The 21,210-nt window shown below is 53.1% G+C and overlaps 1 long non-coding RNA gene across 5 annotated transcripts in view; it reads left to right on the forward strand.

The window, feature by feature from the left end:
• LOC119251609 (uncharacterized) overlaps positions 1–20,702 on the forward strand; it is a 35,275-nt gene extending 14,573 nt beyond the window's left edge. For 2 of the 5 annotated variants that reach the window (XR_008552950.1, XR_005126514.2), the window contains exons 2-3: positions 10,419–10,524; positions 16,280–20,702. This is a non-coding gene — a long non-coding RNA (uncharacterized LOC119251609). Of the gene's footprint in view, positions 1–193; positions 245–1,872; positions 1,980–7,949; positions 8,024–10,418; positions 10,525–16,279 lie in introns of those variants that run through there. The other 3 variants (XR_008552948.1, XR_005126513.2, XR_008552949.1) reach the window with 3 other exon arrangements.
• Positions 20,703–21,210: the final 508 nt, after the last annotated feature.

The raw sequence follows: 21,210 nt of genomic DNA on the forward strand, positions 1-21,210 counted from the left end.
CGGCTGCCCGCGTGCTGCGGCCCCGGTCCCGCCCCCGTCCCAGGTCTCGCCCCGCCCACTGGCCTCGCCCCGCCCATTGGCCCCGCCCCAGATCTCGCCCCGCCCCGGCCGACCACGTGCTCGGCTCTGGCCCCGCCCCCAGGTCTCGCCACGCCCCTCCCCGCGCGGACCCGCTCCTCCCCCGGGACCCCGCTTGCTCCCCTCGGGCCCCGGGCTTCCTGGAGCCGCTGAGGCTTAACGTCAGGTGAGCCCCTCAGGGTGACAGCAGCAGGCAGGTGTCGCCGACCCCTCGCCGGCAGCCCCCACACTGCTGCGGGGCCCCGCCCGGCCCCCGCGGCCTCCCCGGGCGCCCCGGTCTGTGCACCGCACCTTGTGGACACAGTGTGGGGCCGGACCCCGGAGAGGCTGCGCAAATGGGGTCTGATCCGTGCGGGGAGAATCAGAAAAGGACGTTCTGCCCAACGCAGGGCATTGTTGCTATGGCTGTGCAGACAGAGGGCAGCACGTTTAAATAGAGGGTGTCTGTGACAGGGCAGGGGGGCACCCCAGACCCCGCAAACCTGCCTGCTCTAAGCAGGTCTGCCATCCGCAGCATCACCGTAAAGCGTATGAGACTTTAGTGGGAAGGGACTTTAATACAATGAAGAAACAATACTAATTTCTAAGTCAAGCTCCCAAACTGCCCCGACCCTTGTGGTAAAAGTCCACCCAAGCAGGACTGGCCCAGAACAAGGCCCCAAAGCTGCCACTGTCTGAAGCACCTTCCAGCGGGGACCCACAGAAAAGGGTCAGAAACAACCAGACAAGTCTGGGAGGAAAAGAGCAAAATCAAAATCAACACAAAACCCGCCATGGTCCCCTCCCCACGGGTCTCACCCACATCTGTGTCACCCCGTCCATGACCACAAGGCAAGCGCAGTTTCTTCACGTGTCTCCCTGCTCCGTGTGCCTCCTCCAGGGCTCCTTCTGATGCAGTTACAAATTGCTGGTCTCTAAGAATTAACAAGTTTGTCTTCCCCCATCTCTTGCAATTTCACCCTTATTTGACAAGTTTGCCGTCTTTATGAAGTCTCAAAGATAAGCATTAACAACTTTGTCTCCCAGATAAGCATTAACAAGTTTATCTTTCCTCCATATTTCTTGCAATTACCCCCTTGTTTGACAGGTTTGTCTTTAGATAACAAGTCCTCCTGCCTTTCAAGGAAAAGGGAGTTAAACATCAGCTGTTGGAGAAAAGCAAGCTGGCGCCCTCCCGTCTCCATGCCAACCCCATCCCCCTCCCCTCTGCAGACCCACACCCATCTTCCCCTCTTCTCCCCTTTGCATAAAGACCCCTGCCCTCTGCCCAGTGGTCTGTCAGACATGAGTCTGCCACCCTCCTCCTTTGTCCACAAATTAAACCACTTTCCTTTTACTCAAACTCTGTTTCCTTTCATTGACTGGGGGAAACTGAGGCTGGCCTTCAGTATCACTTCTGGCTCCATCCTGCTTCCTTTTTTTCCTCTGTCTCCTCTCCAGCTTCTCCCTGCTCAGCTCCATCCTCCTTTGGGTGGGGCAGGAAACCTGGAACTTCCCCCTTTCCTGGGGACCCCCCTGTTACATATCAATGGGACCAAGACCACATACACATTTTGAGGCCAGTTGCATTCCATTGTCCATTCAGCAGACAGGAGTGGGCCTCTGCCAGGCGTTGTGGCGGGAACAGGAGCACCTTGAGAGCAAACGACCCCACCCTCTGTCTTCAGAACCACAATGCCCCATGTGGAACATCACAAGACTGGCAGGGAATCCCCCCAATTAGTCTCCACCATTCATTGTGCCTCCTGCCCATAGCAGCATCATGGAATGATTTTTTTCTATTATATTTTCCAGATTTTTTCTTGCATGTACTATCTTTTGTTCTCGAAGCCATAACAACAGTTTCTACGATCTTTGAGCACTGGACTGTAAAAATCCGGGATCTGCATTTCACTGTATCGGTAGGAGGTGAATTTTTTTAAGATTTATTTATTTATGCATAGAAAACTGGGGTGTAAGCCAGAAGCGCAGTGGGTGAGAGGACTCCCCAGAGACAGTGGGGAGCAGAACAGGTGGATCCACTGAAACACACTGCTGAGGGGAGCACAGGGAGACAGGAGAGTTCTGCTGCACCATGTGGGTATTTCCCTGGCTTGGAATTGAACTTGTGCTGGAGTGGCTGGCAATAGCTTGATAGGGCTGTCTTTAACCCCTGCACCCCCAGGGAGCCCCAGGAGGTGAATTCTTAATCCTAGGAGTGAGTCTCAGACACTTTTGCACACACATCACCCTGGGGATTCATTAACTACAGATACCTGGCACCTACCTGTTCAGGTAGCCTCAGGTGCAGGCAGGAATAGGAGTTTTTAACAAGCACCAGGGCTGGTGCTGTTGCAGGCAGGCAGCCCACATTTTGCAAACAAGCCTGTCATCTACTCAGGGAACGTTTCCTTCATTTTCCTGACAGTTCTGTTGGGAAAGTATGGCAGCCGGGGCCCCAGAGCACTGCTGTTTGCTTGTAGGAATGGCCCGTCAAGGCCGCTCTGCCTGAAAAGCTGTCAGTGTACCCACAAGGAGCCTGTGCCTCAGCTCTCTGCCTCCCACTACCGGATCATTATTTACCTTTATTCTCTAAAACATACCCACCAACAGGGCCAGGTAAAGATCCCAAAAGTCATCTCTCTCATCTAATTCTTAAAAATATTATTTTATGGCTTTCCTTGTCACTACAATAAAGGGACAAGGGAGATACCAAAGGCCAGAGAGAGGTTTTGCCTGCCAGTACCTCACTAAACAGAAACAGTGATTCTGCCTCTGTGGACCCAGAATGGGGTGGTGTCGTACCCGCTGACCACTTAGCTAGCAAGAAACATTCCACATGCCATCACTAACTTGCTCTATCTCATTCTCTTCCCCCCCTTTTTTTTTAAAGATTTATTTATGCATACAAGAGCTGGGGTACAGGCCAGAGTTGGGGGGGGTGAGAGGACTCACCAGAGACAGAGTGGGGAACAGAACAGGCAGGCTGACTGTAATACACTGCTGAGGGAGCAGCGGGAAAACAGGTGAGGTCTGCTATGCCATGTGGGTCAGCTCCCTGGCTGGAGATGGAACTCAGGCCACAGTGGCTGCTGCTAGCTTCCTAGGTTGCATCTTAACCCCTTGCGCCACTAGGGAGGCCCCACATTTTCAAGGATTTGTGCAGAGAAAGTCTGAGCAGGCTTGGGTATCCGGCTGACACTGTCAGTGTGTGAGGAGAACAAGGAGCCCTGTTAGATTTCACTCTATCCATTTCGTCTTACCTTCTGGGAACCGGGAGTTTTCGCAAGGCCGTAACCCTTGCTCTCTGTCTTGCTTTGAAGTTACTGCTTTGTCCAGAGGCGACTTTTGTTCTGGTCATTGCTACTGTGGCTGACACCTTCTACTGCTACTGTGTCTTGGCCACCTTCTGTCCCTGGCTTGTGCCCCTTCGTGGAGACAGGCAGGGGGCACCCACCACGTAGCTTTAGCTAACAGGCCACAGCAAAGCTGGACCTGGCCTGTGTTTCCGAGCGTAAGACCAGTGGGCACGGAGCCCCCGCCTCAGACCTAGCTGCACAACCAGGTGTGCACAGCTGAGCGTGCCAGGCATTGGCACCCACCCCCACCCCCCATTGCATCATCTCAGAAACTTGAAGTTGAGTTCAGACCGCTCTAGATTTGGCACGTTCAGTTCATATCTTGAAGGTGAAGAAGGCAGAGAAGATGGACTGGGCCCCTGGTCCAGTGTCCTCCAGTCACGATGCTCCCCACCTCTGCCCTCCGGCTGCATCAGCACCAAGGTAGCGGGCGGTCTTGCTTCCGAGAGAGTTGATTTCCTTTTTGTGCACTTATCTTCTTCAGAAGCATCCCTTCTTCGGACAAGTAGCATCTTGGTATTTCATGCTGAGGAAAAGCCTCCTTTATAGCTGATTGTGGCTTTAAAGCAGTCTAAGGCCGTTCTCCAGAGTATCTGTATCTTGGACTCATAATAGAGACTCTGGGATCATGTGCTTTCCTCAGCCACTCCCTCTCTCTTTGTGTCCAGAAAGCCCTGCGCCTGTGAGTTTAGAAATGCAAAGTAGTGGGATGAACAGGAGCCCCGCAGGGGACCCCCGAGTCCCTGCAGGCAGCTCAGGGCTCAAATTTATAGAGGAGCATCTGCGTGCACACGGCTGATCTGGCAGAAAGGGGTGACGGGGGACCCTCATGGGTCCTGCAGCCACGCCACGGTCAGACCCCCGCAGCCGCCTGCTTTTGTAAATAAAGTTTTGTGAGGATCCGGCCACATCCATTCATTGACACTCGCCCTGGCAGCTCCCGGTGCTGCTGAGTGGCTGTGACAGCAGCGGTGACTTGGTGCCTGCAAGTTCTCAAATAGCTGGTGTTTGCCCTTCCCCGAAAGTGTGCCTGTGGCGGTGGGGTGAATGCCTCGAGGAAGGCCTGGAGCAATGTGAGGAGAGCCTTTCTTTGACAAGGCTCATGGCTTAGTGGGAAGGAGGAAGATGATGAGGAACGTTAGGTCAAGAAGTCCTGTGAAGGGCAGAGCTGAGTGCAGGCCAGGACCAGCGGCTGTTGCTCCCCACGGGACACAGGGCAGCCGCACCCCCTCCCCCGGCCCCCGGCAGAGGACACAGAGCAAGCAGGCCTCAGCTACAAGCTCTGGCTTGTGGGAAGGGAGGAAGGTGGCAGGTGTGTGGCGGGGGCAGGGCTGCTGTTGATGTGAGGCCAGGGCCTGGCACCCCTCAGCGTGGGGTCACCTACTTTGTCTTTTTGTCCTGCCTGTTAGCCGATCTCACTCACTCCATGGTTTTGTCTTTGATACAGGACAGTGTCATTCAATCGCCGGAATTCAATGGAATTGCAGTGTCATTCAATTCCTTCCCTTATCCTTTCTGAAAAATCTTTTCTAAGTTGCAGGCACACAGTGGGATCGCGCATTTCTTTCTTCTTTTTTTTTTTAACATTTAAAAAAAGGGGACAGATTTGTGGAAGGGGACACCGGGGAATCACGACAGCTGCCAGGGAGGCTGGGCCACCCTTCCCTGAGGCCCTGCAGTGGCCTGGCTGCCCGCCAGACAGGGCTTCTCTCTGTGCCAGAGGTTAACCCTCAGCTGCCTCCCCAGCCCTTTTGTTTTTAAGATTTATTTATTTATGCATACAAGAGCTGGGGTGCACCCAGAGGTGCGGGGGCCGGGGTGGGGGGGCAGGGGACAGTGGTTAGAGGACTCCCCAGAGACCGAGTGGGGAACAGAACAGGCAGATGTACTAGAATCCACTGCTGAGGGGAGCAGCGGGGAGACAGGAGAGGTCTGCTGCGCCATGTGGGTAGCTCCCTGGCGGGGCATCAAACTTGTGCTGCAGAGGCTGCTGGACAGCTTCTTAGTGCTATGCTTATCCCCTTGCACCACCAGGAAGAGCCCCCCAGCCAGCCCTTTTGTGTTGCAAACCTCCAACCCAACTTGAAGCCTAGAAATCAGTTGAGGAAAGGGACTTTGCTGATAAGACCGAAGCACTTATGTCTGGGGGAGGGGGTGGGCGGGGATCACACAGCCCCCCAGCCAGGCTCCCTGGCAGTGTGTGTGTGGGGGGCGCACCAAGCATGTGGGCACACCCCCTTCACTGCCAGAAACACACAGGTCCACAGTGAGAGTGAGAGAAGCAGAGACCAACCTCATTATCAGTCATTCTGAAGCTGGTGATTTTCTTTTTTTCTTTTTTGATTTTTAAAAAAGATTTATTTATTTATGCATACAAGAACTGGGATACAGGCCAGAGGTGTGGGGGGCGAGAGGGCTCACCAGAGACAGAGCAGGGAACAGAACAGGTGGATTGACTGAAGTCCCCTGCTGAGGGGAGCAGTGGAGAGACAGGAGAGGTCTGCCGCGCCCTGTGGCTTGCTCCCTGGCCGAGGATCCAACTCTTGCAGCAGCGGCTGGCAGTAGCTTGATAGCGCTGTCTTTAACCCCTACGCCACCAGGGAGCCCTCCCTCCCCCTGCTGTTATTTTGACGCAAATCCCAGATGTAATAGCTTATCTATAAATATTTCGGTATGGCTTGCTACAGATGAGATTCTTTAAAATACAACGCCTTAAAAATCATCCCCCCCTTCTTTGTCACCACTGCCGGGTGCCGTCCGGCCTTTGTTAAACATTGTGCTTGGTCGATCCAGCTTTTCACCTCCTCCTTCATCTCCACCCCCACCCCACCATCTCCTGTTTCCCTGCAGCTTGCGGGTGCTCTGAAACACCCTTCACTTGGCGTTTTATTGGGGGCATCTCCAGGGGACCCTTCCCCCACCCCCACGGTTTCTCTAAAACTGGCAGCTCTCGCTAGCCCCAGGGGCTCTACCTGGCCTCTAGAACACGTCCAAGTGGCATTTCCCTGGGGATGCAGGCTCTGGCCTCCTTGGTGACCCTCTGCCCTGGAGGCTGCAGACGTGCCTCAGGTAGCACCATCGCACCTTGGTTGACTGCCCAGAATCCTTCCAGAAACCTCCCCTCCCCACCTTCAGGCACCTATGCTGCAGAGGACTAGTGACGCTTTAGAAACCCACACTGTGGGAGGCCGCGATCTGGAGATGAGCAAGGAAGCACTAGGGCGTGGAGACCCGGCGCGGCCGCCAGGACCAACGGGTGCTCTGACGGGCACTGCCCATGGCTTATTGCATCAGCCCCGTTCCAGCTAAAAATCGTGACTTTCAAATAACTTGTTTTATTTGCAGAAGTCCCGAAAAGGAAAACAACATGCACAGAAGAGTTCAGGGAGCTGGCCTTGTCAAGGGAGCAGGCCAGACCTCAGAGGGGCCATGAGTCTCGGGGAATTTTTGAGTAAAGCACCACTGGGCCTCTGGTTGAACTAGCTGGCCGGCGAGTACAGACGTCTGGCCACTGTCTTGGTTGGTCACCAAACTAGAGCAAGTTCTGTCAAGGCAACTCGTGATGAACGTCATCCTACAAGGGCTCAGCTGGGGTCAGAACTTGACTTGAAATGCTCATTTGACTCTTTCCAGGCCATGGACAGGCCAGACACACCTGCCCTCTGTTCACCTCCTGCAGCCTCAGCCTCCTGTGGCCGTCTAATGACAGTCACAGTCATTGTCATTGCTGGCTGATGGCAGGCTCGTGCCTAAACGGACACCCACTTCGTGGTACTCGTAGGAATGAGGATGGGGAGAAGCATGGCCGTGGCCCATTTCACTCCCGCACCTGCCAGCACCCAGCTGTCCACAGCACTTGGGGGAAGGGTCCAGCTTTCCTGTGAGGAGGCGCCGGCTGCCCCAGTGCTGCTGAGTCCGAGCCTAGCACAGTCCAGCAGGGAAGCTGGCGTGTCCGGTTCTGCCCAGCTACCATCAGTCCAGGCCTGCAGATCTCCGTGGAGCAGACCCCCCTCGCTGCGGGCGTGGCCCGGGAGCTGATTTCTGCCTGCTCCTTTGCATTTTTCTGTATTTTCTTGCTGCTTAAGGTGACACCTCCATGGTCCTCTGTGTCCCGTGTCCTGGCCTCCCTGCGGGGGGTCAACAGGGCCTGGTGCAGGTGCCAAGTGCCCACCGTTTCTCTCCTGGAAGCTCCGTGGCCGTGGAGGGCAACACCCCCAGAGCAGATTTGGGGCAACATGAGTAGTCCTGAACTTTGACTCCTGTGATCCTGGGGACCCCATGTGTTGGGGTCCTGCTGCTCGCCAACCTTGCCAGCACCTGCACACTGTGTAGCAAGTTCTGTGTCACTTTGGACCTTGCTAAGGAGCTTCTGCAGATGCCCCATCCCTCTGTGGCCCAGGCCACGCTGAGTCCCAGGTCCAGCTGCCCTCCTGCCCCAGGAGTCAGCCCCCAGCAGCGGGGAGGGCCTGACCCCTCCGCTCCTGCAAACAGTGCAAAGCAAACTGGCGTCCTTTGGAACCGGCCGGGGCACAGGTCAACAGCCTTTACTCCACTGAGGGAAAAGGAAAATCAAATAGAAAAAGAAGCCCACGTTCGGATGAGACTAGGTAAAGTCCTTTATCTGCCAGAGACAGGTTGCAAATTAACCTTCAAATTACGAGACAGTGGGGGTCGGAGGAGCAGGACAGCCTCAGAGACCTCCCCAGGTCAGCTGGTAAAGTCTTCATGGGAGAGAATCAGCCGCTTGAACTCTCAGCCCCTGTCTGCAGAGGAGATGAGCAGAGGGAGGCATGGGGGGGGGGTGCAGCGGCGGGGTTCACTGGGGGAGGGGCTCGCCGGGGCCCTGGAGTAGGGCCCCTGGGCGTCCAGCACTGCCGCTTGACCCGGCTACCATGTATTTTCAGAAGCCGAACTGACAGAGGACATCCATTCTGCTAGCTTCAGTTTTCCTAGGGTGTCCAAACACATGGCTAGATTTCATGTTCCAAGGACACCTGTTATAGGGTTTGCTTCTTTCTCCTTCCCCGCGTTCCCCCGACACGGGAGCAGCTCCCTAGTTCCCAACCACCTCTGACCTCAGAACCCTCCTCCTTATTTTCCTCCATGAACTCTGACTCTTCATTTCACTGTTATTTTCCTTCTTTTTTGTTTCTTGGAGCTTTTATTTCCCCCACACCCATTCCTATGTCTCCCCGTCCTTCCCCCTCCCTCTTAACCGCAGAACCCCCATGGTGTTTATTAATGTCCACTGGTTTTTGTAAATAGTTGACTTTGGGGGATTGTCTGCTATGTGATAGCCACTCTCGGGCTTTATCTGTTGTTTTTTTTTAAAGATTTATTTATTTATGCACACAAGAACTGGGGTACAGGCCAGAGGTGTGGGGGGTGAGAGACAGAATGGGGAACAGAACAGGCAGATCAACTGAAATCCACTACTGAGGGGAGCAGTGGGAGAGTCAGGAGAGGTCTGTTGCGCCATGTGGGTAGCTCCCTGGCTGGGGATCAAACTCATGCTGCAGTGGCTGCCGATAGCTTCATAGGTTGCGCCACCAGGGAGGCCCCTGTTGGGCTTTATCTTTCTGCCTTGCCTTTCTGCACACCACCCCATCCAGCTCCTTCCATTTTGGAGGAAAGGCAGCCTTTTGTTGTTCCTGGGGCTGGACAGTGTCCACCTGTGGATGGACCCATCTGCTGGATCCACTCACCTACTGATGGGCATTTAGCCTACTTCCATGTGCTAGCTGTGGCAGCTAAATAATGCTGCTATGGGGCCTCCCTGGTGGTGCAAGGGGTTAAGTCTCTGGACTATGAAGCTATCAGCAGCTACTGCAGCACACGTTCAATCCCCGGCCAGGGAGCTACCCACATGGCACAGCAGACCTCTCCTGTCTTCCCGCTGCTCCCCTAAGCAGTGGATTTCAGTGGGTCCACCTGTTCGGCTCCCCACTCTGACTCTGGTGAGTCCTCTCAAACCCCCGCACCTCTGGCCTGTACCCCAGCTCTTATATGCATAAATAAATAAATCTTTAAAAAAATAATGCTGCTATGGAGAGAGGAAATTTCTAATTTGTCATTTTGGCATAGTCTAAATCATTAAGCCAGATCTTTTCTTTTTTAATTTTTTTTTAAAAAAAAATTATTTATTTATTTATTTATACATGCACTGGGTACAGTCAGAAGCGCGGGAGGGTGAAAGAATTCACCAGAGCCAGAGCGGGGAGCAGAGCAGGCAGAAGGACCGAAGTACACTGCTGAGGGGAGCAGCGGGCGGCAGGAGAGGTCTGCGCGCCATGTGGGACCCTCGCTGGTGGCCGGCCGGGGATCGAACCGGCGCTGCAGAGGCTGCGGGCAGCTTTGCAGCCCAGCTCTCAACCGCTGCGCCACCGGGGAGTCCCATTAAACCAGATCTTCAGAACAGCGAGGACAAGGCTAGATCAAACTGAGCCCCCAAAGTCACTGGACTCCCATGAACACAGGGTGCCATCATTTTGCATTAAGCAACACTGTAAAAAGTAGCTGAAATACTGTCTGTGTTTATCTCAACGTGGCTGTTACCAGTTTGCCCGATGTGAAGGGGCCTGAGAGGTGACGTGTTTATCTGGCTCTGGTGTGGCTGCTCGCCCCAGCATAATTTTCACTTGCTCCAGTGACCAGAAAAATCACCAAAATGAAGTCCATGGAGTTAGGAGGCAAACAGAAGTTCTTTCTCGGGTATGAGCGGTACAGGTGTTTCTGTCTTCCTTTTGTGTAACCACGTCCTTCAAAGAGAAATTCTTAGCTCCGAAGGCCAGGAGATGCGTCTGTGGGTTGTGCTTGGGTGTTGTCTACGGAAAGTATTTGCCCTCACAGATGACAACATGTCCCCTGAATTTTCTCCTAGGAAAGTCACGGTGTTCTGTTTTAGGTAGATTTTATGTAAATTTCAGTTAGTTTCGGTGCTTGGCGCTGGAGGACTCAAAAAGCTCATTTCTTCTTTTCTTCCCTTTTCCATCGGCGCTTCAGTTTCCCCAGCACCGTGTCTTTGAAGAGACTACCCGTTTGCCCCCAGTTGCCTTCGAATCTGTCCACGATCGGCTGCCCGTGTGTGCAGTGTGTCCCGGACGTGCTGGTAAGTTTCCCACTTTCCCCTTCACAATTGTTCGGGCTGTTCCACCTTCTTTGCTTCCCACAGGGGGCTTAGAAATCACCCAGTATTTCTCTTCTGACTTATTTCACCTAATGTCATCCCCTCCAGTCCCATCTGTGTTGCTACGAACCGTTTGCTGACGTCTGGTTGAGAACGTACTGCCTCTGTGTTCCTGAGAGTCATTATTCTGCTATTTTCTTTTTCTTTTTAATTAATTATTTTTAAAAGATTTATTTATTTATGCATACAAAAGCTGGGATACAGGCCAGAGGCGCAGGGTTGGGGGGAGGGTGAGAGGGTTCACCAGAGACAGAGTGGGGAGCAGAACAGGCAGACTGACGAAATACACTGCTGAGGGGAGCAGCGGGGAGACAGGAGAGATCTGCTGAGCCGTGTGGTTATGTCAGGCATAGAGGTGATAGCACTGACACTCAACCCCTAGGCCACCAGGGAGGCCCTTCTCTCTTAGAATAATGTTAGTGTGAATTGTCTTGAGTGGACACACGGCCTCTCAACTCAGCTCACTCCTCTCCAGTGACTCTGCCTTTTCCAGGGTTTGTCCATTTGATCTGAAGTGTCACATTTCTCTGCATAACGCTGATCTTCCTTTATGTTCCTTTATGGCCTGTAAGTGTCTACAATTGGTCATTTTGTCACCAAACAAGGGAGCAGCTCTGCAGCCCCTCAGCCCCCTCCTAACTTCTTACAACACAGGCAAAGAGATGGACCCAGGGTTCCTGCCCCAGGCTGGGGAAAGACATTCGAGACCCCCCACCCACCCATGGAGATTGAGAAGAGGACCCCACAGACACATGGTGAGGGCAGGCAAGGAGTCAGCAGCAGATCAAGGAAAGATAACTGGGGGTGCGGGGGGACCCCTCTGAGCAGGAGAGGGACTGGGGAGGTGCGGGAGCCAGGAGTCTGTGTAGGTTTTAGGACTGGAATTTGGGAACAAAGGGACTAAACTTTATTGGCCGAGGAGAGTGCAGTTGGCTGACATCCATTATTTTGCTGCTTCTGGGTGCCCAGCTGCAGCTCTGGGGGGGGCAAACTGTGACCATTCCCAAGGGGAGCATCTCACGGGGGCCGAGCCCGTGGCTCCTGTGTGAACCAGCCTGCTCTCAAGGTCGTTGACTCTGTTCCTCTGGGCCTGCAACTCCCTTTTTTCCCATGGCAGCCGACTCGATAAGCTGTGGAAGATAGCTCAGAAATGGGGGGGAGAAAAAGACAGTAGAAATTTCTGACAGCAAGTATCCAGGCCTGGAGGCCTCAGGTTTTTACTCTCCTGTTTATCAGCCCATGGGAGAGAATTTTGTCCTTGAGTCCTGTCCAGGCCTGTCCTGAGACCTTCCTGCTCAGCTTGAGTCCTCTGTTGTCCATGCTTAACCTGGCAAGAGGTTTATCAATTTCATCCGTCTTTTCAAAGAATCAGCTTCTGATTTCTTTGTTTTTCCTCTATTGTTTTCAGTTTTTAATTTTGTTAATTTCTGCCCTTCCTTTCTTATTTTCCTCCTCTTGCTTTGGGTTACTTTGCTTATTATTCTAATTTTTTATTTTTTTATTTTAAAGATGTATTCATTTATGCATACAAGAGCCGGGGCACAGGCCAGAGGTGCGGGGGGTGGGGTGAGAGGATCCACCAAAGAGAGAGAGTGGGGAACAGAACAGGCAGATCCACTGAAACCCACTGCTGAGGGGAGAAGCAGGCAAGTCAGGAGAGGTCTGCGGTGCTATGCTAGCAGCTCCCTGGCCGGCCAGGCATCGAACCTGCGCCACAGCGGCTGCGGACAACTTCATAGCTTGCGTCTTAACCCCTTGTGCCACCAGGGAGGGCCTGTTCTAATTTTTTAAACTGAGATTACTGACTGCTTTTCTGATGTAAGCATACGTATCCTACCATGCATTTTCCTCTAAGTATAGCTTTAGCTGCACCCACACATCTTTGATGTATGTGTTTTCATTTGTATTCAATTCAAAACATCTTCTACCTCCCCTGGGTATTGTCATTCCCAAAGCATTGGGGTGCTTGCAGATGTCTCCTTGTTGTTGATTTATGGTTTAATTCTTCTCTGATTAGAAAATGTCCTTCATCTGGCTTCAATTCTTTTAAGTTTGTGGAAGCCCTTTAGAGTACGAGTCTATTCAGTGAGTCTGTTCATAGTTAGTCTGTGGCTCCCGAGGAGAATGTTCTTGGGAAGGCGGGAGCCTGAGGAGAGGGTGACCCTGCTGCCGACAACCTCTGGCCAGTCGCAGGGCTTCTGATCATTCTTCATTGATCAGTCATACTGCTCTCCGTACACGCTACCCTCCAGCTCCCCGCTTCTAACTTCCAGGCTACAGTTGGCATACATTCTGCTTCCACGTAAGCATAACTGTGTACAGCTCACACTACCACTTTTGCTTTAGTCAGTTGTCTTTTATTTATTTATTTTTTTAAATGATGTCATTTTTTCAAAAGATTTATTTATTTATACAAGAACCAGCATACAGGCCAGATGCGCAGGAGGGTGAGAGGATTCACCAGAGACAGAGCGGGGAACAGAACAGACAGACTGATGAAATACACTGCTGAGGGGAGCAGTGGGTGCAACAGGAGAGGTCTGCCGCGCCATGTGGGAATCTCACCAGCCGGCCAGGATCAAATCGGTGCTGCAGAGGCTGTGGACAGCTTCACAGTGCAGCGCTCAACCACCTGCGCCACCAGGGAGGCCCTGAGTTGTCTTTTAGAACCATTAAAAATGAAAGGTAGGGCCTCCCTGGTGGCACAAGGGGTTGAGCGCAGCGCTGTGAAGCTATCTGCAGCCTCTGTGGTGTGAGTTTAATCCCCGTCCCAGGAGCCACCTACATGGCGCAGCAGACCTCTCCTGACTCACCCACTGCTCCCCTCAGCAGTGTACTTTAGCCACTCTGCCTGTTCTGTTCTCCACTCTGTTTCTGGTGAATCCTCTCCCCCTCACACACACACTTCTGGCCTATACCCCAGTTCTTGTATGCACAAATAAATCTTTAAAAAGAGAAAAAAGAAGAAAGGTCTTGGGGCCTCCCTGGTGGTGCAGGGGTTAAAGACAAGTTGTCAGCTGCCACTGCAACATGAGTTCGATCCCTGGCCAGGAAGCTACCCACAGGGCACAGCAGACCTGTCTCCCACTGCTCCCCTCAGCAGTGGATTTCAGTGGATCCTCCTTTTCTGCTCCCCACTCTGGCTCTGGGGAGTCCTCTCACCACCCCCCATACCTCTGGCTTACACCACAGTTCTTGTATGCATAAATAAATAAATCTTTAAATAAAAATGAAAGGTCTTTTCTGTTTCACCTTCAATTCAACCATTTCTGGACACTTCTCTTTGTGTGGCCACAGCCTTCCATCCAGATTCATACCCCTTGGCCAACAGCCTCTCCTTGGCCAGCTCCTAGCACAGGCCTCCCGACGGTGGAGTCCGTTTCTGTTTGTCTCATGTTCATGAGCTGTGACATATTCCACTGAGCGGGGCCGGTGTCTGCAGGGGAGTGCCACCACCTCCTCCTCTCTGTATGTGCTCAGACATCCACCTCCCGGCCTTATGCCTGGCTTGCTTCGTGACTTGCTGGGGCCATGGATCTGGCAGAAAACCCTCAGGCCAGGTCTGAGCCTGCCTGTCAGGGGCTGGCAGCCTCTGTGTCCACCTGTCTTGCAATTGACAGTTGTGTGTTTTATTCCTGTTCCACCTGTAGGTTCTATTCTGGCTCCTCAGTTTTCAAGCGGTGTGTGTCCCCTGTCTGGGCTGCCATCTCTGCTCTGCACTAGCAACAGCTGCCCCTGGGTCAGCTCACCTGAGCCAGGTGCTTTGCCTATTCTGTCTCCCTTATCCTCCCGCACCCTTGAGAGGGAGTCTGCTCGGAGTTGGAGAGAGGAAGGGACCGCCCTGGGCATCCATGGTGAATAAGAAACTGTCCTGGTTCCGAGGTCCTTGTCCCACCTCTGGACTGTGCTGCCCCTGGGAGTGTCCTCGGGAGACATGCACGCCCCTGGCTGGGAGAGCCTATCTCGTTCCCTCACGGATGGTCAGATCTCTTAGGTCAGCAGCGGGATTGAATGCCATCCCCGCGTGTCCCTGGGCTCATCTAAGTCGCCAGCCAAGCACGGAGCACTTCTGTGTGTACAGAACCAGGAGGAGCTGAGCGAAATCAGCTGATGTGGGAGCACTGCCCTCCAGGTGCTCACAGCCAGAGCTGGGGTGCAGTAGACCCCAGGCAGTGAAGGAAAAGCGGCTGTGGCTGTGCTGTGACAGAGCTGCAGAGGAGAGGGGAAGACTCCAAGGTGCGGGCAAGAGAAAGGCTTTGGGGGGGAAGGCAAGGGGATGTGTGGTGAAGATGTGAGGTGAAGGTACCTAATGGCGTCCTCGACGTGTCTGCCTCAACAGCACCAGCACCCAGGCACCGCAGCAGTGCCCAACCCCTGCCCCGGGATGGGGCCCTGAGCTCCTCGTCAGCCCCCACTCGCCCCCAGGCAGGACCTGCAGTCCGTGGGGATGGGAGGCCTGTGAGCGCTGTGCCCTGCCTGCCATCTCTGCCAGCCCCTTTCAAAGGCCCTGGGACCTGCTGCCTTTACCCCACAGCCTGCTGATTAACGAGGCGTCCTTGACTCCCTGAGGCCGCCAGCTGGCCAGGCCCCAGACCTTGCCAGGAGATCACTGTGTGGGATCAGCTTGGGCCCAGCCAGGTGTCACCATCACTGCCTTCCCAGCAGGTGCTGTAGGTGGAGGTGGTGGCCCAGCCCCAGGTGCCTCCAGGTACCGCCTGTCAGGTCTGTGACAGTGAGAATGGAAGCCCTCCTTTCCTGCACCCAGAAGGGTGGCTTCATTTCTTAGAGAAACCCGTCTCTCTGGCTTTACAGGACTGAGGTGGAGGGTGGTCTTGGGGGGCGGGGCCTTTGCCTGCAGACCCCTGTGGACAGATGGGGATCAAGAGAAATTCTAAGACCTGGGGCCTCCCTGGTGGCACAAGGGGTTAAGCACCACACTATGAAGCAATCCACAGCCTCTGAAGCACGAGTTCAGGTCAAGGAGCAACCTACATGGCACAGCAGACCTCTCCTGTCTCGCCCGCTGCTCCCCTCAGCAGCGTACTTCATTCAATCTGCCTGTTCTGCTCCCCACTCTGTCTCTGGTGAGTCCTCTCACCCCCCTCACCTCTGGCCTGTACCCCAGCTCTTGTATGCATAAATAAATCTTTTAAAAAAAATTCTAATACCTGCTGGGGTCCTTGGGTGGCTGGTTGGTAGCAAGGAGGGGGTCCCCTCACATCTGGGATTCACCACAGGGTCCACTGTGGTATCCGGTGGCAGCCAGTATCCCCCCAAGAATGTTCACTTAAAGTTTCAAAGACACAAGGCAACGTGGAGGGGATTGCTCTTGTATTTAGGATTTAATATTAGAAAGTTCATCTTGGGGCCTCCCTGGTGGTGCAAAGGGTTGAGGTGCAACCTAGGAAGCCCTCGGTAGCCACTGCAGCACGAGTTTGAATCCCAGCCCAGGAGCTGACCCACAGGGTGCAGCAGACCTCTGCTGTCTCCCCGCTGCTCCCCTCAGCAGTGGATTTCAGTCCATCCACCTGTTCTGTTCCCCACTCTGTCTCTGGGGAGTCCTCTCACCCCCGACACCTCTGGCCTACACCCCAGCTCTTGTATGCATAAATAAATAAATTTAATACATAAGTAAATAAAATAAAAAGTTCATCTTTTTTTAAACTTTGGTTTCCAGCATGTCGTGAGTCCACTTCCTGCAAGACTGGGCCTCAGCAGGTGCATCTGCGGCCGAGCGAGCCGGGCATCGGGCATCGGACAGCGGGTCCTCAGCCAAGCAAGCCCGCGCGGAGCCGGTCTCGGCAGTGCCCTCTGCTGGCGTGAGCCCGGCGCACAGGTGAGCTCCCCGGAGGGGCGCGTGGAGTCCCAGCTCCACTTCTTTGGCAATTGCTCTTTCAGGAAGCGCCCTCCCGTGAGGAGCTACTCGCCTCGCTTAAGCTGTGTGGGTGTAGGTGAAAACAAAATAGGACATGCCGAGGCAAGGGGTTCAAAAGTTAAGTGACAGTCCCCGATGCGCCCCAGAGTGGGCACCAGCGGCTGAGGGGCGACCTGGGCACAGCTGCACGGCGGGTTGGTGCTAACCCTGCTGCGAGCGGGAGAGACCAGGCCGGTGACTGTCAGGAAGAGCCTCATCTCAGCTTTGGAGGCTGCACTTTGACAAAAGCCTCATAAATGAGACAAAACCACTCACCTATGAACACTTCGTGATGTTCATTGCTTCTTGTTGGCGAGTGCACGGGCCGACACTGTTTATCCTAATCGGCCCCCAAATGCCCCAAGCCTGCTTTGTCTGGGCGCCGGACATGGGTCTTGTCTTTCTGTCGTGGGGGTACAGTTGGGAGGTTGGAGCTCAGGGTGGGCTGGATTGTAGGTGCCCGCGTCACCCTCTGCTCTTGGACTTTCCTGGACATGCGGCCCTGCGGCCCGGCCCTCACTTAGCAGGACCGACAGCTAAGCGTGCACACCAGGGCCTGCCCGCGCGTGCTGCCTCTCCCATGTCCGAGCTGTGTCCTGCGGCCCGGGACTTGCCTCTCCCACCTCCACTTCCTCGCCCATCAGATGGGGGTTGGCTTCTACCTGAGGCCCAGGTGAAGGCTGAGCAAGTGCACGTGGCCCACGGCTTCAGGGGCGTCTCTGCGGGGCGTTGCCAGGCTCCAGTGAAGTCCCAGGTGGAGAGTGAGCCCCGGTCCCTTCTCCTCACCAGGCAGAAAGGGCTGAGTTGACGGCACTTGTAAGCCGTGGCTGGAGCTGGAGCCACAGCCTCACAGCCACCCCCAGACACAGCCTCCCCCATTTCCTACAGGACCTGAGTCCCCAGTCAGTGAACAGCTGACACGGCAGGACGGGGAAGGTTCAACCAGAAGTGACAATGAAAATGAAGATCGTATAAAATGTTCCATTTCTCTGCAAATGTAAAAACTGGGTCTTAGTAAAATGTGAAAACTTGTGCCATTTGGAGGAGGCGTCTGGCATTCCTGCGTCACCCAGGACAACGCGGCCCCTGTCCCCCATCCGCTGTCAGGCCTGGGAGGGGAGCGGTCACCTCAGCAGGAAGATGAGCTGAGCAACGTGCCTGTTTCCCCACGGCAACGTCGTGCTGAGCTGCACACACACCTTCTCCCAGCGCCTGGTGTTAGGTGGGGCTCTGGGGGGACGAGGTGGAGCCCCATGGCCGGCAGCAGTGCCCTGATAAAGGCCCCAGGCCTCTGTCTAGCCTCTATCTGGCCTCTCCTCTTCTGTCTGGTCAGGACAGTGAGAAGCGGATACCCACCAGCCAGGAGGCCTCGGCTGTGACCTTGGACGTCCAGCCTCCTGTGAGAGCCGCCGTGGGATGCTTTTCAAGCCCCAGTCCACGGGGCCTCAGACAGCAGCCCCAATGGCTAAGGCCGTGTCCACCAGGAGCATCCAGCAGCACAGCTGCGGGAACAGTTCATCGGCCAGGCTGGGCAGCGGCCCTGCGTCCGAGGGACGAAGCAGGCATGTTCCGTCACCACGTCCAGTTTATTCACACTCATTCAGGGCAGCTTGTGTACGGGGTCCCTGGTGCCTATGCTGTCTATGGGACATCGGGTGGAGGCAGGACGCAGCCACTCTCCTGCAGGGCCTTCTTGTACCTGCTCACCCCTAGCAGGTGTCGGGGGGATGCGCCCCTGAACCCACTAAGAGAACTGGGGTGTGCCAGGGGCATGAGAGCAGGCCAATACACAGAAGGAGCTCCCGGCAGCTGGCTGCCTTCCCGCACCAGACGGCGTCACTCTGGTCTTCCTACGTCAACGGATGAAACTGGACTGGGGAAAGTTCTAAATTGTTCAGCCTTTTCTTTAAAAAAAAAAAAAAAACTAACTGAAAAGTTAACCTTAACATCTACAACAGAAGCTTTGATGCCAGGGCCTCCCTGGTGGTGCAGGGGTTAAAGACAGCGCTATCAAGCTGTCCGCAGCCTCTGCAGCTCAAATTTGAACCCCGGCCAGGGAGCTACCCACAGGGCACAGCAGACCTCTCCTGTCTCCCCGCTGCTCCCCTCAGCAGTGGATTTCAGTGGATCTACCTGTTCTGCTCCCCACTCTGTCTCTGGGGAGTCCTCTCACTCCCCACACCTCTGGCCTGCATCCCAGGTCTTATATGCATAAATAAATAAATAAACAAACAAATAAATAAATCTTAAAAAAAAAACCTAACTGAAAAATTAACCTACACAGCTACCATAGAAACTTTCACACCTGTCACGTAATGCCCAGTGCTCTACCTGCCCTGGACGATGGGGCCCAAACCTCCTGCTCCCCACTCTGTTATTGGGGGGCTGGCAGAAGTGAACCCAGGACTTCGTCCCTTTGCACTTCCCTATGTTCAGATGAGTGTGTTTGGATAAAGACACTCCCAGGAAGGGCTGAAAAGACAGTGCAGCTTTCCTCCCTCTGACCCCCTCGTGGTGGTCCCACCCCTTTCCACCCACACCCCCAGACTCCACCCCCCAGGACAGGTGGAGGCAGGAAAGCACCCTCACTGTGTACTTTTTTTTAAAGATTTATTTATGCATATTTTAAAAAAGATTTATTTATTTGTGCATGCAAGAACTGTGGTGCAGGCTAGAGGTGCAGGGGATGAGAGGATTCACCAGAGACAGAGTGGGGAGCAGAACAGGCATATCTACTGAAACACACTGCTGAGGCGGGTGAGTCAGGAGAGGTCTGCTGCGCCATGTGGGTAGCTCCCTAGCTGGGATAGTACTCATGCTGCAGTGGCTGTGGACAGCTTCATAGTGCTGAGACTTAACCCCTGCACTACCAGGGAGGCCCCACAGAGAATATTTTGAAACATACCCACTGCTATATTTAGGGCCCAGAAAGTGAGGCCTGTGTCTGGCCTGTCTGAACACAGACGTGGACCCAACGTTTTTTCACTTGTTTAAAAGTTTTCTCCATGGGTTCTTAGCCTATTTATAAAAAAAAAATAAGAAAGGCAGGGCCTCCCAGGTGGCGCAAGGGGTTAAGATGCAACCTATGAAGCTGTCCACACCTACTGCAGCACCAGTTCGATCCTCCAGCCAGCCAGGGAACAATCCACATGGCGCAGCAGACCTCTCCTGGCTCACCCACTGCTCCCCTCAGCAGTGTATTTCAGTCAGTCTGCCTGTTCTGCTCCCCACTCTGTCTCTGGTATACCCCCTCACCCCCATATACACACGCCTCTGGCCTGTACCCCAGCTCTTGTATGCATAAATGAACAAATCTTTAAAAAAAAAATTAAGAAAGGCAACATTTCCCAGCTGATCTTTGAGAACAATTAACATAGGAAATGTGGGCGCTCACTAGCCAACTGCCAACAAAAATCTTTGTGTAGTGAGTGGATGGGACTGAAAGACTGGGCCACAATCCAGAAAATCAGTCAGGCAGAGATACTCAGCTTTCACCTCAGGTCTTTGTGATGCACCTTTACAGTGATGACAGATGCCAGAATTCAGTGTCAATTTAAATTGAATGTAAACCAGTCAGTGACTGAATCACAAATTATTGTTTTCAAAAGCAATGAAAATACTTGGGTTGGAAGAGATGTGTTGAAAACCTCACTTTCAGTACCTCAAAATGATCTCTGCAGTAAGGTGTTGCAGAGTTAATGATGGAAATTAATGAGTGGTGTCTTCAGAGGAGAGGCGATCTATAGTTATGGAAATCCCATGTGATCCAGCAACACCACTGCTAGGTGGTGAACCCCCCCAAACATAAAACTGTGTAATATGAAAAGATTTATGCACCCCTATATTCACAGCAGCATTATCCACAATAGCCAAGACATGGAGCCAATCTAAGTGCCCACCCACAGATGACTGGATAAAGAAGTCGTGGGTTACATACACAATGGAATACTACGCTGCTATGAAAAAGATTTAACACCACCTTTCAAAATGGATGGCCTTGGTAAGGTTGTTAAGTGAAGTAAGTCAGAAAGTGAAAGTTCCTGGGTAGTTTTATTTATCTGTGGAATATAAATAAGCAAGGGGGACATTGAACCATGGTGCTTGCCATTGGTTTTGTGTAATGTTTTTTATTATATTAAGGAGATTTTCTTTGGGTCTCACTTTGTAGAGTGATGATATCATGAAAGGGCACTGTATTTTGTTTAAAATTTTTTCTGCATTAAATGATATTAACAGTGTTTTTCCTTGACACAATGAACATGATTTATCTTGTTTGTTTTTAGTGTTTGAACAACCCTTAAAATTCTGGGTTTAAAGATGCTTGTGGTGCTTAAATCTTTTAACATGCAGTTAGCTGAATATTTTTCTTTATATCATTATTTTGTGGAGGGTATAGGTCTGTGGTTTTCTATTTTTGTGATGTCTTTGTGTGACTGGGTGGGACTGGATTTGGTATTAGTGATTCAGAGTGTTAAGGGCTCAGGTTAGGGGTAGCATTTGAGTTGGGGTAAGGGTTCTGCATGAAGGATCATGTTATACATAGTGTCAACAGTAAGTGTTATGATTACCATGTGCCATAAGTTAGAGTATGGGGTTATGGCTAGGATGCTGCCATTAGGTTTTAGGTTTCTGTTTCTGTCAGAAACAGGGGGAGGGTATGAAATGATATTTGTTCTGTTCTCCTCATGTGTCCA

Source organism: Talpa occidentalis, unplaced genomic scaffold (assembly GCF_014898055.3).
Source record: "Talpa occidentalis isolate TD23 unplaced genomic scaffold, MPIMG_talOcc4v2.1 talOcc4.2, whole genome shotgun sequence".
Lineage (NCBI taxonomy): Eukaryota > Metazoa > Chordata > Mammalia > Eulipotyphla > Talpidae > Talpa > Talpa occidentalis.